Here is a 19900-nt window from a genome sequence, read left to right as displayed (position 1 = left end):
TCTTACGAACTTTATAATTACATACGCAAACAGAGTTGGAAACTCCTCACAAGAAAAAGTTTTTACGGAAACTAATGATAAACGTGTTTTAAATGGAGGAGAAACCATTTACGTCAATATATAATTTTTTTTGTTCTTGTCATCCACGAATATTAATTTTGCTTTACCCTGTTTCTGTGTAACATCTGCGTCAATGCATTGTCTTTTCCTGGAGATTCTGCATTGAATATATTTGAGAAAGAATAGCGTGGTTTTTCATGGTTTTAATAATGATCATATTAATTGCATTAACAAGTTGTCAAAGTTCAACATATATAACGACTTTTTTTTAACTCTCACTAAAATGTTGGTGCACTATCTCGTGTTGTAGAGTATTTTATCGGTAACCGTGTGTGTCCCCTTGTGAGGTGGTTTTGGCACCATCTTTCTTCTACGAAGAAATGAACAGAAAAAATTTAGGAGAGGGGCTTACATGACATTTCGGAGTATCTAGTGCTATCGGTGTTTAACAGATGGCGCAAAAATAAGAGAACAAAAAAATTCAGTCTGGGAACTTCATAATGTTTTGAAGATGAACGTCGTGAATGTAGCATGTCTTCTATACTCGTTACTCGTAGAAGAAGGTATAATTCTTCCACGAATGTAGTTAGCGCTGGGAGATTGATTCTGACAAGCAATGATCTTTCAAGTTCACAAACGTCAAAACTTTCTTTGGCACATTGGATGGATGGGCTTCCAATGCCTATTAGAGAACGATATCAATACTGAATCGAAATTATACCATCTACCCAATGGATAACGTGAGTCACTAGTGGTCATGTTGGCCGCTGTGGTGGTCGAGTGGTCATAATGACGGACTCGCATCGCGGGGACCCGGGTTCGAGCCCCACCGTCACCACAGTGGTGGTCGGCTGAAGTTGGTTTTCTGTGGTTCCCAACTTCAAGGCGCAAGTGCGAGCCGATCTCCCCGTTAACAAGTCTCGCCACATAGAGCAACAGTCCTTCAAACAGTACAAATATACAGTCATTACACTTCATTCACTTCACTTCTGAGATATAGATGGCAGCACTAAAAAATCATACACAACACTAAATACGCACTCAGACTGTTAGGTACACATACTTACACTTCCGGCACAACTCACTAGGTAGTAAATTGCCCATGGCGGTAGACCTGAGTTGTGCTCGGCTTCAAAAAAAAAAAAAAAGTGGTCACGTTGAGAAAAGTTTAGAGCAGTAAACCACAGTGCAACATTCAGTATTGTATTTGATCGCAAAACGTACAGTATTTGATCGTGTTTGTCGCACTACTACGGTTACTTCGAAATAGTATTAGGCTGCGCTCATAGTGGACCGAAGAGGTACGAGTTACAAGAATTGCGAATAGGAAGAAAAAAAATGCATGGGGTGGAGGAAGACATGTCCATACATAGAAAAGTGGAGGAGAATAGAGAAAATGACATGAGGGGGTTCTCAAAAACGAGAAAAAGGGAAAAAAGGGTGAAATGTGTGTGTGTGGACCAATCAGCAGATAGTGAAAATCAGCAGATCAAGGTGAAAACAAACAGGTTTGTTTAAATCACGCACCTCGTTGAGTGGCCTCTTTCTCTTTTTCGTGTCGATTCTTGAGTATGCGCGATGTAGAACAAAACAATACAATTGTTTTTATCGCTAGTCTCTATTATGCACTACCGTACCTCTTAGTCACCGCCAGTGACCCAACAGGACCCAAGGGACACAGAGAGCCCCTGATCATTGATGATTTTTATTCATTTTCAATTTTTAATTACTATTTTTTTTACACTCTTTACCACAAAAAGGCATTTTCGCATAACTAAAAAGTTTAGGGGGGGGGGCGGCACAAATAATTTTTAGGGTCCTGAACCGGCTACGATGACTCAGGCCATGGCCCAGAGGAAATAGTTCCGAATGTTTCGTCTTTATACGGAATTGTCCATAGATGACTGATGGCTGAGATATTTGTCGCCATTGAAGATTTCGACCGTAGATGTACATGAAATATTTTTAACAATTTTTTCTAGGGACCTGACCGGTTTCGTCCAAACATCATCATGTGCCCCCCCCCCCTCGATTCATGATGCTGAATGCCGAAGTCTTCTGGGACCTTCTCCCAGCTGGAAGTACTAGCCTACCAATTTACATACTCTCAAAAATCTTTGTAGTAGATCACTTTATTATGAGCCCCCTGGACCGTGCTCGGGTGCGCCTATACATAAAGACAGCTCAGGTCATGCTCTATAGCCTGGAAGTGTCTATTGATGGTAACGGCAGTGGAAACTTACATTTCGTCAGAACAAATGCGTTATTTATTTACTAAGCTAATTAGCTTCACATCATCTGCGAATTTGCTAGTAATTCCATCGATACCCTGATCGAGTTTGTCGATAAAAAGTGAAAAAAGTATGGGGCCAAGGACACTTCCCTGAGGAACTCCACTTGTGACGTCTGTCCAACCAGAGAATTCCCCGTTCACCATAACTCGTTGCGACCTATCTCTTAACCACGATTCTATCCAATTCAGGGGGCAACTTGCTGAATTGGATAGAATCGTGGTTAAGAGATAGGTCGCAACGAGTTATGGTGAACGGGGAATTCTCTGGTTGGACAGACGTCACAAGTGGAGTTCCTCAGGGAAGTGTCCTTGGCCCCATACTTTTTTCACTTTTTATCGACAAACTCGATCAGGGTATCGATGGAATTACTAGCAAATTCGCAGATGATGTGAAGCTAATGGGGGTAATCGGAAATGAAAGCGATAGGGAGTTGCTCCAGACCAACTTAAACAAGATTGCAGCATGGGCAAATGAATGGAGCATGACGTTTAGCGTAGATAAGTGCATGGTCGCTCATTTTGGTTCGAACAACCCACGGTTCTCTTACGAGTTGAATGGTGTCACTATCCCGGATGCAACTAGAGTCACCGATTTGGGAATTCTCATTGACGAGCGACTTAAGTTTTCTGAACATTGTTCAGCGGTTGTCAAAAAAGCGAATAGAATACTTGGGTCTCATTTTCAAAAAGGTCTCTTCGCGTTCTCCTAAAGTCATTCTTCCGCTTTTTCGAGGCTTAGTTCGTCCTGGACTGGAGTATGCTGTAAGGTTTTGGAGACCATACCTACAGAGGGACATAGACTTGGTTGAAGGGGTGCAGAGAAGAGCTACGCGTGTCCTTATTGGCACACAGGGCTTGAGTTATGAAGAAAGACTTCATTTTTTGAATATGTTTACATTGGATGAACGCAGGTGTCGAGGAGATATGATCGAAGTGTTCGAAATTTTCAATGGGATGGATAGGATGGACCATGAACTTTTAGTAAACCGCCAATCAACTGCTTTTACAAGGGGACACCAGTATCGATTGGTGAGGGACAATGCAAGGTTATGGTGTCGCAGGGAATTTTTCTCCAATAGGGTTGTTAATAAATGGAATAGCTTACCCCCGGAGGTAGTAAATTGTAACACAATTGACACGTTTAAAAAGAAATACGATAAACATGTTGGGGTAAATCGAGAAGCTATCCATTCTTAGAATAAGACAACCATAAGTATTCTTTATGGGCATTGTATAATATTTTATCATGTGTATATATTGTTTGTAATTTGTGTTAATTGCATTTTTAATTGGGTTGCTGTATTTTTGAAACATATGACATCCATATTTTTATGGGCATCTTTTTATCAGCCACCTCGTTGGGCATTTTGCCTGTTGTGGCGTTGTATTTGTATTTGTATTTGTATTTGTATGCAATTTTTAGACGCTTATACTACTATTGCTATTAAATCTAAGGATGTAATTATTGTTGAAAAAAGATTTTAAATGGTTAATTTATATATATGTATATATTTATATATATGTATTTAAATTATGTATATATTAAGTTATATATATATATTAAGTTATATATATATATATATAACTTAATATATACATAATTTAAATTTGAAAAAAAAGAAGAAAATCAATTTTCCCCTCTGAAATATTTAACATAAAACTCATTTGAAGTCAGCGAAAACTTTTTTAGCAAAAAGAGTAAGCATATCTGTAACTAATGAAATACCAAATTTTCGTGGTTGCAAGAATTTCAAATGTGAAAAAAAGAAAAAAAAAATCGAAAAACTCGTTAGGTATTTCGTAATATTTTACGGTGCGATAACTTTTCTCGGAGCAAGAATATTCATGAGAAATAACCGAATATGTGTTGCACGCAAAATATTATTTTCGTAGGGAAAAAAACCTCTCGCGTAACACAGTTGAAAAAAAAAGTCGTTTATTTTTCTTCGTTGATGCTGAGATATAATACAAGTCCTTCATTAAGTATAAACAGGACACCACTGAATATAATTTAGAAAAAAAATTTTCGTCATCAAGATTTTGAATCTTTGGAAGATCGGTTGCAGCTAGGGTTTTCAAATTCCTGACATTGGGAACGGAAAATTGTATTTCCCGAGAATTTTCTCCAGGATTCCCAAAATCACATTGCTTATTTACTTTTCATAAAATAGCGAGAATAAAGCAGTACTCCCCCGTCCGAATTTTTGCCCAGTATGTTAATTTTCTAATAAATTTATAGTGTAAACATTTAATTGAAAAAGCACGGCTCCAGGCTAAAGTTTCATTACCTTGTGAATATTAATTAATAGTGAAGCTGTCATGAGACAACTTACCTTATCAAGTTGCTCAAGTACTTTGAGCAACTAAAAGAGACATGATCTCAAGAATTGTACGCTTACTTATCCAAATCTTATTTCCACTCTGAAGGTATTTTCCCCTCTACATTACATAACTAGAGTATTCTATCTCTCGTAATAATATTAGCCTCTCTCTAGTTTAAGGCAGGGGTCTTCGGCAAATTGCCAGCGGACATCGGAGTTTTTTTGTCGTGGCCCGCCGATTGTTTTCAGAAAATGGTTGTAAACACTGAAAGCTATTAATTCTAGAATTAATGAAAGAAATAATTTCGGAATTGATAGAAGTAATTTCGGAAAAAATGAAAGAAAAATAATTTTGGAATAACTGAAAGAAAAATAATTCTGGAATAACTGAAAGAAATAATTCCAGAATTCGTGAAAAAAATAACGTACATCAATGAGAAATAATTCCAGAATTCGTGAAAAAAATAACGTACATCAATGAGAAATAATTCCAGAATTCGTGAAAAAAATAACGTACATCAATGAGAAATAATTTCATAATTTCTTATAGAAATTAATTTTCACAATCAATAAAAAAATAATTTCATAATTATTGAAAGAAATGATTTCAAGATATATTGAGAAGGAAAATAATTTTTCGGAATTACCAAAATAAATTATTAAAGAATCATTACAGTGATTTCACATTAAAATCACTCTCATAATTAATTAATTTTATCAGTAATTAATCAAAAACTTTTTCAGAATTAGTGTAAAAAATTATTTCGGAATTAATAAAAATTGATGATTTATGAAAGAAATAATTCCTATGGAGAATAAAAATCTTCAATTACAGTATTTTTGTCCCTATTCAACTCGGCTCCCCATTGGTCCCTTTTATTAAGATGTCACTAAATTACATGAGTTGGTGGCCCGCGAGCTTTATGGGAAATTTCAAATTCGCCCGCCATGTCTGAAAGGTTGAAAACCCATGGTTCATGGCATGCTAATGATGTAACCAGTTCAACATGCCTCCTATACTTCGGTAACTTACTCTTTTTGTTGTAAGTGACCACATTAAGCTTTCGTGAAATAATTTTACTTGGAATAGGTGAGAGATACTGAAATATTGATAGCTATCAACCTAGTTTCAAATATTGAACGTCAGCCATTACTAGACAATATCGTTGTTCACCATTACGAAGAAAACGGTCCAACTTGCTCTTATTTCCCAGTGACTCCCGAGAGTAAAAATAGTTCCATCTGGTGACATCCATTTACAAACACAAGGAAATGGAATACAATAAAAGCCCCTTATAACGAGAATCTTGCTATAACGAATGATTTGCAAGTGATTGTCAAATAGCTAATGTTATATACAAATTTTTTCGGTTATAGCGAGTTGGAAATTAGGAGGATTCGCTATAATGTCAAAAGAATTCTCAAAAATGCTAGTTTTTCCTTCTCTCTCTTCAAGAATTGAACATGATGACTGAGGAGAGAATGGTTACAGAAAAGCCAAATTGTTTTAACCCTTTAAGCGGCATTGACAAGATATGTCATCTGTTTGAAAGCGTCTTATTTTAGCGGCATTGGCAATCCCAATATTTTGTAAAGTTAATTTCTCAGTGGATACCTTTCCTCCCTATACCCCTTAGTTTGCAACTGCTGAAAATCAGAAGAATGTCTATTTCATTAAAAAAGATATGACATTTTACAGGGCCAATGATTTCTGCTGTGGCGGTTTTCCCTTTTCCTATTTTCAGGCTTCCCTATTTACACACGTGTTATGTGATGATTTTATTTGACTCTTGTCTCTTCCAGTGACTAAGAGACCCACGATACCAGAATTTTTATTTTACAGTCGTTTCTAAATGACTGTAAAAATCGTGCTAAAAACTTTCCGGTGAGCGGGTAAATGTTGACGAACCATGGAAGTGAGTAGTGATATAATAATTGAGACTTTTAATTTTTTAGTTGGTTGACTAAGGTCTTCTTCGACCACCTGCTAAAATCTCTTCATTGCGACAGAGCGGCGGGCCATGATCTGGCTATGAGGAGGAGGTAGACTAAATTGCTTTGACAAAATACGAAATTCTATGCAACAATATATTTTAGAGAATTAACTATTGTGAACCAAAAATCAATTCCATGACTAGAGTTCTGTTCATTTCTATGAATGGAATGATCTAAAACAGTTTCCCAACTTTTTTTTGTCCCATCGCCCTCCTCTTCAGAAATTTTTTCTCCCATCGCCTCCCAATCTAATCCATAGGATCCTATGGATTAGGATTACCCGTAGCTTCTACCACCCCCCCTGGAACATTCCATCGCCCCTCAGGGAGCCCACGTTGGGAATCACTGATCTAAAAAACGATATAATGAAGATAAAAATTTAGTGCAACTTCATAACCTGACAGAGCAAAAGTGGAAATTCACTGATAATGTCTTATGATGATAATTTTCCTCGTTATTGTGAACTGTCGTCATAATGAAGTTTTACTGTATTTTATCACAGTAGTTTTCCATTAATAAGACTGCGGCTGTGTATTCTAGGAGTTTTCGTGGTTGCCTTGTCCCATTGATACCGAAGTTACTGTAAAATACGTACTTGCATTCTAGGAAAAAAAGCAATAAACAAGCCAGATCAGCAAGCATTTCTTTATTTCACATTGCGTGTAATCTGAGTTGAAAAATAAATTTAGCTGATTTTCCGACCAAATTTTTGGGAACAGGAAATCGTCGAAAATTCCTGAGAATAGGAGGTAAGGAATTCCCGCTCGAAAACACTAGTTGCAACTGTGAGTACCTAGCCGCACATTTTACTTACAGGCCAAAATAGATTGAGCATGTATGGACTCCACCAGTGGTTTTGTTGTTCAATTCGTGTGTTATTTTGCTCTCAGAGATTGTTATTGTTTGCACAATGGTTCGTAATAACAAAAGTTCATAAGCAATCATTAGATGCTCTTACAACTTGAGGATTATATTAATTTCTTCAGAAAAATATTATCATTATGAATTTGCACTGAATTGTGGTTCCGCGTTTTTTTTTTTGTTTTGGTGTTTTTTGTTGTTCGAATTGGTCTTCATTTTTCAGTGGCGTTACGCCAGCGGAATTTCTATGTTAGAAAGTAAAAAAAATAAAATAATGATATCTACTGAGAAGTGTTTAAGATTCTGGTCGAAAAGAATGATGAGAGAAAGAGAAAGTGAAAATAAGAGCAACGTCCCTTTGCTAACTGCCCCGTGGCCTAATGGCATCGAAGCTGTTGCTGGCCTTCAATTTTTCTCGTCTTCCCGCTGATTCTAAGATTTCAAACCTTATTTATTTTTTCTTTTATTTATACTTCAACTCTTCTTTTTTATAGCGCACAAAAATAATAATAATAAAAAATAAATAAAAAAATAAAAATAAGAGAAAGGAAACATCTCATCACGTGACCAAAGCACGATTCGGTGACCTTTCTCCCGCCGATTTAAGAATTCTCGATGACTGGAACGCTGTAGCACATTGTCGGTGTAGGTTACACAATGGCTACCTTAAAATAATTCTTGTATTTTCAACATTTCATTAATGAATTTATTTGGTTCTTTTATTTAACCCTTTATCTATAATGTTATGAAAAATAAAATAAGAAGAAAATGATAACAAATAAAAATATAGGTACAATAACAATTTTAAATAAATATCATGTAAATTATTTGGTAGGTCATTTTAATTCTAATTAAAGACAAAAAAATTTCAAATATAGTAAAACTTCTCTTTACCCCTCTTTTACGGACACTCACAGGACAAAAAAAGTTGTCCGTAAAAGAGGTGTGACCGTATCTGAGGGGGGTTCATGTTGAAACTGTAAAATACAGTATTAACAATTACTGAAATGGCTCAGTATTTGAAAAAGAACCGAATTCTCTCTGACAATATAAGATGAGTTTAAAATCATTAAAATGCATATAATTATTGCAATGATGCGCAATAAAAATTACAAAAGAAATATTATGCAAAGAAGTTTAACACTACCAAATTCCCTGGACAGATTATATGGACCTCTTGGAATGTGTGAGGATCACGTTATTTAAAAAAGTTTGCATACTGAATTTACATCTTTTGGAAAAATTGATCAATCGATGTTTTTGTATGTTTTGCTGAATATTCCATCTCCTTCAAAATGTATTTTAAGCTGCGAGACTAAATCCAATGCCTATCCGTCATTGTGTTCACAAGAAAATGTACTTAATTCGCCCAATACAGTAATTTAAGCACGCCATTATACCGTCTAATACTTCAAAAACCGAATAATAGTTTTTGACACTGCTTTTTTACTCCTCACACTCTACTTACAAATACAACGCCACAACAGGCAAAATGCCCAACGAGGTGGCTGATATAATTCTTCTTCCGATACTTCTTCCATATCGTCAAGTTATTCTGACATAGCTGATTTTTCAGATGTTCCGGTGGTATAATCTTCTATTCTTAGGTAATCTCATCTATACGAGCATAATCTTCCGCCAATGCCGTCATAAATTACCGTATTTGATGACATCAATTTTTTCTCTTAGTGATAGAGTGGCGATTACTAGAGCTGTCTTTATTAAGCAGTATGAAATCATGTGTAAACCATGTGAATACAATCAACAACATGTGATTTTAGATCTTAAACTGACATTGGAGTTGTCAAACATCAAAGAAACTTCAACGAAATCTCATTCAAAAGTGGCCATAAAGTGGACCGAATACTGGAACTTGTGCTGCCATCTAGTGGGCATAATGGGAACCAAAATCCTAACTAATGGTGTCCGTACAGAGAGGTTATTTTAACGGAACGAATGAAAAAAAATGGCTTCCGTGACCGTATCTGATGGTGACCTTTAAGCAGGGGCTCGAAATACAAATACAAGGCCACAACAGGCAAAATGTCCAACGAGGTGGCTGGAAAAAAGTTGCCCATAACAAAAAAATATGGATGTCATATATTTCTAAACACAGGAACCCAATTAAAAATGCAATTACAAAAACTATAGACAACATATATGCATGATAAAATAACATATATATATATACACATGATAAAGTAACATATATATATATACATGATAAAATACTTTTTTGCTGGGAAATTTTTATTTGATATATCATAAAACAGGAATGGCCGCATCTGAGCGGTGACTGTTAAAAGTGGTTTTTACTGCAATTAGTTAGTACATTATATAAGCTGGTACTTTTTAAAGTGTCATCAGTAGATGAAGAATTAAAGTATCCCGTTTTAGAGATAGGATAAACGGGCTAAACTGCATTCAAGACCGTAAGAAAATACCTATTTTGTAGACTGTAGAAAAATAATTAGGTAAAAATATATGACTGAGGAGAAAATATGACGCTGCGTACTTGAATTTATTTTTCAAATCAACTTTATTTGTTTCATATAGGAAGAAAAAATCAAAATCCACTCAAATTTTGGTAGTCAATCATGGATTTGCATGCACAGTCAATATTGGGCATAAAAATGAAATTTATGTTAGTTTTTAGTAATTACAAAACATAATTTATTGTTTATTAAAATATCTGACGAGTCTCTCCATGGGGAGAAATCAGGCCTAGAGCATTTAGTTTTAGCAATAACGAAGTAAGCCGATAAATATGCAAATACTAATGACAATAATCGAAAAGATAATTTTGTAAAGAATTAAAAAAAAATGGGCAGTACAACAATTGCAAACTATCGTAATTAACCAGATAGCAAAGCAGGGATGGTCTCACTCTCGGTTCTGCTTGAGTAATGTGACGCCATTGGTACCGACGCCATCGCCTCATGAGACAGTCCCTAATACATATATGCTTGGGAATACGTGACGATCACATTAATATATATATACAAAAAAGAATTATTTTAAGAAAAAAAAAATTGAATTTTTTGAGAGTGAAATAGAACCTATGCAGTTCGTCGTCATCAGGGGGAACCCCATGCATGGTTCGAAAAGTGTAGGTGTTTCTGAAGGGTTGCTATGCCTGAATGCATTAAAAATGCCAACCCTTATTACCCGACGCCTGCCTTCTCAAAAACATGTTGGACGAAAAAAGACAATGAAAAAATGTTAAAAATTAATCACAGTCCAAATGTAGTCAAAAATCACCGGACATACCTTAAAACATGGGGAAACTGTTGTCGTTTTGAAGATTTTTCTGGAAATGTCGTTGAAGAAGGCGGTTGGAATACTGTTGCCAGATGCAGTTTTGAAAAGATTGAGGAGTGCTGTATTGAATTCCTGTTTATTATTACAAATGTGTCCGAATCTACAAATTTGCGAAATGAGTGTGTTTCTGAATATTTTGATGTTGATGTTTGAATGCCAGTGGCTTAAACTGTTAACGGAAAAATCGAAGTCTTTTCTTTTGTCATGAACACCTGTTTCCCATTTATTGTTATTTTTGTATATTTTTATATCCAGGAACATTATTATGTATTCTTTTGTGATTTCCTTCAGAGAGAGCTCTTCAGGATAGATGTTGGGGAAAATGCTGTTAAAGTTGCATTTGTTGAAAATGGTTAGATCATCAATGTAACGAAAGCCAACAAAGTTGTATTGCAGTTTGGATTTTTGTTCATAGAAGTTGGCAAGGACGCTCGAGTAGCAGGTCCCCATTTGTATTCCTTTAATCTGCTTGTGGATGTGTATTCCATTGTAAAGAAAGTTTTCTAGAATGCAAAAGTTAACAAGGTTTTTTCAGTGTGTGAAATTAGATTTAAGGGAACCTTCGTATTTTTGAAAGAGATGAAAACATGTGAATGAGTTTATTGTGTGGTATGTTGGTGAAGAGGTTCACGAAATCATGTGCAAATGTGAGAAATTTTATTGTTGTTGATAAAGTCAAGAATCTTATGGTTGTTGTTAATGATAATGTTGCCTTCTTCGATAATTGAGCGTATATTATTCATCGCTTTGAAAAACATTTTTCCTGCAGCATTGTTGTACCTCCGTCCCACATGTTACAAATCTGAATTTTATTGCTAATTACATTTTTAATGCAATTAGGCATAGCCACCCTTCAGAAACGCCCACACTTTTCGAACCATGCATGGGGTTCTCCCTGATGACGACCCACTGCATAGGTTCTATTTCACTCTCAAAAATTCAATTTTCTTCCTTTTTCTTAAAATAATTCATTTTTTTGTATATATATATATATATATATATTTGAAAGAACAAGTGAGCAGCACTACCGCTTTTGTCATTCAAAAGATACTTTTTCACTCTACCTCTTCATTTTTTATCTTCATTTCTCTTGTATGTATGTACAGTATCTCAGACCATGGTTTTCATTTTTTTCCGAGTAAGCAATATTCGACTATTGTATATATATATATATATATATATAGCCCAATGGCGATGGAGCGGGTTTGTGGACGGATTTTTTCCGAGTAAGCAATATTCGACTATTGTAGTGGGCTATATAACTGCCCTAGGACAGTTTGCGGCTCAAGTCGTTTTACAAGAACGATGAGAACGTGGAGCATTTCAATATTTCAGAAAATCAGCATTCTTTTCAGCTGTATACGGACAGAATCAGCACCAAACTTACATCGGTCTCATTCGGAATAAGTACGATTATTCTAAAAAAAATTGCATTCCCATGGTCGGAAATACTGTACATATTACCCGAGTTTGGTGATGTTTCGTCCACTGATTTTTTTTCTTTAGAGCACTCTGAAAATAAATATTATCATTATAAACTCCCGGTAAATTCATTTGATCATTTTTGTCTTACCACAGTCATTTTCTGCAGACGAGAGCTAATTTGACCACAACTACTTCACCAAACACCAACTCTGGCCATATTGCAATTTGCTGCCATTAGTGAGATGGGTTGGAAGTGAAGGCGCTGTCTATCGGTGGTCGCCTCGAGTTCGTTAGGGAAAATATCTTATCTACATCCTCCCTTGGGTTCGAACCCGGGACCCTGACAACAACCTTCACGATGGTAGACGAACATCTTACCACCATGCCACTCGGGCACGGCTAATTTGACCGGGACCAACAATTGATTGTCGATTCCGAACGGCGGCGTTCGACATTTTGCCTTTTTCTTATATTCACCGAGGGGGTGGTGAGCTAATCCCTAGATGTTGGACTTCCTGCAGCAGGAATGTTTTTTTATGGTCATGCTGTCCCTGTATCTGTTGTACCTCCGCGTCAGGAAAGTTTCAGACTAGGACGAATCGGGTATCAAACTCGCGACACCTCTCGAATCATCCTTTAGTACTTTAGGCGAGTATCTTATCGACCTGGGCTACCACACCCATTTCTTCTGTTTGATACTTTCTATTTGAAAATTGTTATCATTATAATCTAAAAATTTATAATTTTGTTGAGCCATAAGTTTGTGTGGTGTCATCTCCCTTTCACAAGTATTGTTATCACCTCTGCGTTTGACACGGTTCTCACAAGAGCTGAGCTATTTTCAAACTCACGAAATCTCATAACGTCCATAGGTATAGCCAATCCTTGGTTTACGAACTTAATTTATTCCTGAAGTCGGATCGTAAACCGAATTGTTCGCAAACCGAAATAATTTTTTCCAAGGAATCAGTGCAAACTAGATTAATTCGTTCCTGGGACTCCAAAGAGTTCGGATGTAAAAGTTTAGAGACAATACCAACCTTACTTGGGTACAGGGCTTATATCCCATGTTGGGCAGCACCAGGCCATGTCTCGTTGCGTTAATACCATCTATTAATGTCAGTGTCAAAGCCCTTGATACTTCGTCCTGGAAAGCAATCTAGCCACAATACCTGTTAAACCAAATTCATGGTTCTGCAAGTCACTTGCTGCCAATCTTTATAGTATGAACTATGAGCAATGTAGTATATTAAACGATGTTTCTAGATGTGAGTGTTAATTCTGATTCAGAGACTGTTGCAAAACATCTCTGAAAAAGTTCTTTATCTTCTTAAGGTTTGAAATGACTTGTTCATCCACGGGCTGGATAAGAGGAGTCATACTTGGGGGAAAGAACCTTAAAAAAAAACGCCACGTGACTGTACTTTTCAAGTTCCTATATTGTTTCTTCGGATTTAGTTTGATTTTTCCGGCTTGTTCGTAAACCGAATCATTTTTTGTTGTTCGTAAAACCGAATTGGTCGCAAACCGAGACGTTCGTAAACCAAGGGTTGACTGTATAAGACTGTTGTCGTCGACCCTTTAACGCTACATCCATGAAAATATTAAACTAAATATACTCCCATAACAGATAAAGAAATATTTAAATCTTAGTGGAAATTATTTTTTAAATGATTTCTATACGAACAGATACGATAAATATAAATACTGATAAAAATAATAAATAAAATTCGTGTATAAGTAATCATTAAGTTGAGTGTACCGCCGGTATCCAAATAAATTTGAAGTGTCATTCAGAAAATACAATTTATTATGAACGGAGATTTCGTTCTTTTTGCCAATTAATAGTAAATTAATACGCATTTCTAATTTCTGAGCCCACACAGCCTCAAAACTCGACTGTTAATTTTCTTTCATTGTCATCATACATAGAAAGTGAAGAGTATACAGATGGTAACGAGAAAATTTTAATTGGAGCTTAATACGATATTTTGTACCAAGCAATGAAGCCATTTATTTTCCATTTTTAATTAATGACTAAGCATCACTTAGATAGTGGGAAAGGGAACTTTACCAATTCTTAAACTTAATTATTAGAACCGGAACATTATGAGCGTTTTTGTAGGCGTATGTTTCAGCTGCTTGGGTGTCGTTATATTTTATTTCAATAAATAAGCATTCTATAAAGAAATGAAGATGAAAATCTGTTGAGATCTGACTTCTATCACGTAGATGTATTTTGAATATTTCTGCACGATGTTTAAGGTGGCTAATGCAAAGTTGAATTTCAAGTACTTCATATTATATTATTATTCATGTAAAGTATGGGTAATTGTTGCTCAATAGTTTAGAATTATGTATGAAGTTTGTATAGAAATGGTATTCAATGAGAATCAACAATTCGACGGGTTCCTGGAGTTTTAAATCCTATAATTTTTCAGTTTATAAGATGAAGATTAAAATGATGAATTTATTCAGCATAGACAAATAAAAAATAGGCAGAGACAGTATAAAAAAATATATAAATGTATTTTACGTCTATGGGTTCAGTGGTTACTAACTTATGTTTTAAGTAGAAAAAATGAAAGAAAATATTGATCACTCAAAATTAAGCAGACTCTAATATTCTTAAAAGTACGGTCCACTAATTCGTGAAACTAGTCAGAAAAAATTTGAATACTCAGTATGTGTGAAATGCTTCTAAAGCACTGAAAAAGACTTATTTTTAATGATACAGTTTGTTTTTGTCTCCCAAAACAAATCTAATGAGATAGACTGGAATTTTTTATCATATTTACCATACTGATTAGACATCTCACCATCTAACTTCCATTTGTTCACAACACTAATTACTATTCCACAGATGAAAAATATTTTGCTGATGTAATGTTATCAAAAGCCACACAGATGACTTTTTTTGCCTCTAAATTAACTAAACTTCACAAAGATCACATTTTAAAAATGATTGAAAAAGAGCTGAAATTTGTTAAAATGAGTGTAGCTTTGTATGATTTATAGCTCTATCGATTTTACTTCGCTAAGGCCGGTATTCACCGACATGGTTTAAGCTATAGTCACAATTTTTTGATAACAGATCGACACGGATTGGTTAAATTCAGGTTTTTAACCAATCTATGTAGATCTCTTATCCAAAAATTGTGACTACAGTTTAAACCATGTCGGTGAATACTGCCCTAAATAACTTACAAGGAAAACTATCAAAACTTTCGGAAAGACCAAATAAAATGTAAGAAATATATTTATGCCAAGCTTTGCCTCTACCAAGTTTTTAGACCCTATAAACAACGAAAATGGCAAATAAAAGGCTCAAAAAACTTCCATTTGCCATTTTCATTGTTTATAGGGCTAATAAGCAAGAAATATGGTTTTGAAGGATTTCGTATTACATAAATCGGATGTTATCAAAACTTCTTCCGTCAACTAAGCCGAGTGAAAGGAAAGTGAAATAATCATTTAATCTGTTTATATTCGATGTTTTATCAGCCGAAGGTAAAGAATCAAGAAAGAAGATAAAAAAAAAACCGTGTTGGATAAATGTCTGAAATATCAGCAAGGGGAGCGTATGATAAAAACAAATCGTATAAACAACTCAAATCAAAATAAGAAATAACCATTTCGTGGTTATAAGACAATATGTGCAGGGAAGCCACACTGAAAAAGACTACCGTATGAGAAGAAAACCGTCGCCAAAAACAACATCTACTTAATAACTTTTCATTTTCTTCGAATTTGATTTGGTAAACTGTAGTGATTGACGATGATAGAATCTATTCAATTTATTTAATTAACAAAAACAAACAACAAAAATCACTATAAACGCATGGCACGGACATAACACGCACGCACAACAACATGTGCTAAAATAACCAAAAACGAGCGTCATATCTCCACGGCTTTGACTTCTCTCCCAACCACCAGGAAAAAATATGTATCATATCCAGACAGCTTTGACCGATACCCCACAGACCGTTATTTCCATGAAGCAGCTTTCCCGTATATATCTTGACTGAATTTAACGAGTGTTATCAATCGAATATACAATCACGAAAGTCGATGGAACATTAATCAGATAGACTTTTCGTTTTGCGGTTTATTTAGATGTGAATTTTTCCACTTTTAACCAGTCTGTAGAATGGATTTGGATTAACTTGAACAAGAATATGAATTCACGAATGAATATTATGAATTTTTGTCCTCAACTATGTGTTCTTTAATCCTTTGTATATGGATTCTGTCCTTTGTCATTATAGCGAATGCATTACCGTCAAGTTTGTTTTAAAAGAGACATCCGTAGGAACTTCATTTGATGTATAGTGAAACCTTGATACAACGATACTCTGCGCCAGGGTTGTTTGGTTTAAACCACGTTGGTTTAACCATGGTTTAAAACTTGGTTTTAACCAAGTGGTTTTTTAAAAAAACCAGTGTGGTTTTTTTTTTAAAAAATCAAATAAAAGTTGCCTAAATATAATTTTTTTCCTTGAAAAATATCATATTGGTTCATTATTAGCCAAAATGTTTCATTTTTACCACATTTTATATCCTTGGGGTACATTCTGATGGTATATCTTTAAATGACATAAGATTTTATAAGCAGTTTTTTTCAAAAAGTCTCATAAAAATGGCCAGAATATATATATATATTTCATATGAAGTATCTTAGTTATTTAAAGTTATATACAAAAGCCAAAATTTCTCATTCTTAAAACATTTTCTACCCTTTGGCTACATTCTGATGCTCTATCTTTAGCAAATTCATGAATAAGGATTGCATCACACATCTAAATGTAGTGGTGTATTATCTCACAGGGTTTCTTTTTCCCTTCACAAAGAAGCAGCAACAGTAGTGACACCATCATGCTAGGGGCAGGTGGTCCTATAATCCAATAAAGACATCAGCTGTCCTTAAAGGACAAAGACCAGTGTACTAGTAGTTACATTACCTCACATACATTTTCATTTTCTTTCCCAAGTGCAAAATGTGCAAGTAGATGATGCTGTACTTGGCCAGCAGTATAATCTATTTTGTGCAACCACATCATTTCAGCACTTCCACAGCATCAGTGTGTGGATAGAACTTCTATCAAGATGCGCATTACAATACCAGCAAAGCAGCTGCTGAAAACCCATTTTGACAGGATGCACCCCTTAACCCTTTTAACTTCTGGCTGTGAGGGGCACCTCAAAATGTCATAAACAGTGGTCAGTTTGCACAATTTGGTGAATTGCAATCTCCAGCACATCCCCTATATGTTAGAAGTTCCTCAGGAATATTAACATGGGGGCGCGTTTGGTTTAATAAAGCTGCATTGCAAGCACCTCCACATCATGACCATGGCATACTCCGATTCTGTTGTTGAACAACAATTCTGTTGTTGCCAACCTCAGGTTGGACAACATATTTAACATTTCTTAAGTAAGTTGTAGTTATTTGTTCAATTACTTCGTTTTTTGTGATGTTTCCATGAATTATGAAATCGTGGAATGCTATAATTAAGGTATCATTTTGCCATGACTGGCTATCGTTTCCATTCTGCGAGCAAATTTCCCACATGTTGGATGATGTCATTAATTTTACATTTTTAAGTATTTTTTCCCCTTTACCAAATAAAATTGAATTTTTTCAGGAATATTCATGTCAATTTTCAAGTCATTCTCACAATCGTTCTTTTTTTACAGTGTTTTGAAATCAGAACCTTAGTTATAATCACCCTGTATATAGTAAATCATTGCTAATTAATCTGCATTATTTATGCTTCATTAAATACATTATATTCACTTAATTTTTATTACTTTTTGCAAAATAGCTTCGTAATTAAGCATACTGAAAGTAACTGGAGAAAAACCTTTATATACTATATGATTAATAATAACACTAAAAGAATTTTCAAACACACAGTAATCCATTGAGTTAAGCGAAAAATAATTAAATTGCAAAAGTTGGTTTTTGTTAAAATGTAAGAAATATTTATTGATTAATTAGCATGGGAATAATGTTAATTACATTAATAACCATTTTATTTTAGTTAATTATTAGAAGTTTGAATGATTTTTCAGAAATTTCATTGTTTTTAATGTTAATACTATTTAAAACAAAAAACCGGTTTAAACCAAAAAAACCTGGTTTAAACCAAAAAAACCCGGTTTTTTTACCAACCCTGCTCTGCGCGCACCAAGAAAAAATATCGTTGTTGCAAGAGGTAGCGTTATAATCAGTCTTTGCTTATAATTTACATTGTTGTCGACATTTCTTCCGAATTGGCGTTGTTAGCAGCACCATAAAATTCATTTTCAGCATTAAAGTGCAAAGTACTCTCATGTTATTATTCATCCTCGAAAGAAAAAAAACTGGTGAGGAATTTAAAAATATATTGAAAGTGATTTTGAGTGAAATATAAAAATTATCGTTGTAGCAGTTTTACAATCTCCTCAAAAATATCGTTATAGAGGGGTTTATCGTAGTAAAGAATATCGTGGTATTGGGAGGAGTTTAATATTAGACTATAGGCAACTCTGAACAAGATTCGAAAAAATATCGCTGTAGAGGGATTTATCGTTATATCGAGTATCGTTGTCGTGAGGTGTTTCACTGTATTTTTGCTACAAATTATACGCAAAATACTTCAACATATGTGTTTTTCCTGCAAAGCATCACTTAAATTATTTATTAATTTATCTCTGGATTTAGAAGATACCCTTTTAAGCTGTCTTTTGACACTTTTTTGTGTTAATGGTCCTTACAGTTCATAAGATAAAACTTCACGGCATTGACAGAATGGCCGAAAGTGCCTTTTTGTCCATCCGCTTGTGCAGACTGTGCAAATCATACAAACCACCCTAATTAGTCACGTAAGATACATATATCTATGGGCTATGTAATGACATCTTCGGCGTTTTCTTGTTGTATTTATGGTTGCTGTCTATGAGAATAGCGATAAAAAATCTCGCTTATATATATATATCTATGTTGCTCGATTTTCTGTCTGGGTTGTCACTTATATACGGTTCAATAGTTACAGACGTGTCCACGTCAAAAAGTTGAGTTCACCATGCTTGTCAGTATTTCATATATTCCATTTGCAAAACCACCGATCTTCTGGTCAAACTTTTGAATTTTGACCCTGAGTATGGAATGAAATGCTCGTGCTGCGCTGGTCCAATTCAACTTATTGCACAGCTTTTTTCTAGCGTTTTTGCTCTTGCGGATCCCTTAAAATAATATCTGTGTTGTAGGGCACTTCTACGTCACTGTTTTTTCAATATGCACTTAATCGGGGACCCCTTACCGAAGTACTGATGGAACTAATCAACCCGAAAAAATGCCATAGCCGCACCTCGTATTTTTATTCTGATTTGTGCTTTGTACTGAACACCTCTTGTAAGAGACCTCTTGCGCACCCTCGGCAGACCACGTACCACCTTTTGGAAACCGTTGTTGTACATATATTTCCTAGAATATTGATGTAACTATTTACCACTATTATTCATCACTATCTATAGGTTAAGAAAAGCTGCTCACGTGCATGGTGAAATGACTATAGTGAGAACAAAATGATCAGAAACCTGTAAAACGTGACATGTTAAACGTAAAGCGCTCTTGACG

The 19900-nt window shown here is 35.1% G+C and overlaps 1 protein-coding gene across 4 annotated transcripts in view; it reads left to right on the top strand.

Moving 5' to 3' along the window:
- Positions 1–19900, top strand: part of LOC149072163 (cGMP-inhibited 3',5'-cyclic phosphodiesterase 3A-like) — a 360046-nt gene that overhangs the window by 11276 nt on the left and 328870 nt on the right. The window lies entirely within an intron of this gene.

Source organism: Pholcus phalangioides, unplaced genomic scaffold, assembly GCF_987345545.1.
Source record: "Pholcus phalangioides strain wild (caught in Gottingen) unplaced genomic scaffold, Ppha-v1.0 ptg000017l_1, whole genome shotgun sequence".
Taxonomy (NCBI): domain Eukaryota; kingdom Metazoa; phylum Arthropoda; class Arachnida; order Araneae; family Pholcidae; genus Pholcus; species Pholcus phalangioides.
The sequence above is the reverse complement of the archived record's forward strand: the minus strand, read 5'-3'. Positions and strand labels throughout refer to the sequence as shown.